Genomic DNA, 334 nt, shown 5'->3' on the forward strand with positions numbered 1-334 from the left:
CTGAAGAAATATGGCAAGAATTCCGGACCTCTAAAAGATTGAAAAAAATTCTTTCCGTTCCAAAAGGGGGAAAAAAGACTTAAATTCCAAAAATAAAATCCTATGGAACTTTACCTGATTTTGAAATTTAAGTGTACTTTTTCCCAAAAACTACCGGGAAAATACGTTCAGGGTGCTTCATCTTTTGTTTGAAATAATAAAAAAAAAAAAAGTTCCTAACATAAAAAAGAACGGAGGATGACATTCTCTATTTACTTCCTCTGTTTCTTTTTTGTTTCCCAAAATGCTTGTTACATCATTGCAAAAAATAAAAATAAAATTATGTAACTTGATC

Source organism: Penaeus monodon, chromosome 20, assembly GCF_015228065.2.
Source record: "Penaeus monodon isolate SGIC_2016 chromosome 20, NSTDA_Pmon_1, whole genome shotgun sequence".
Classification (NCBI taxonomy): domain Eukaryota; kingdom Metazoa; phylum Arthropoda; class Malacostraca; order Decapoda; family Penaeidae; genus Penaeus; species Penaeus monodon.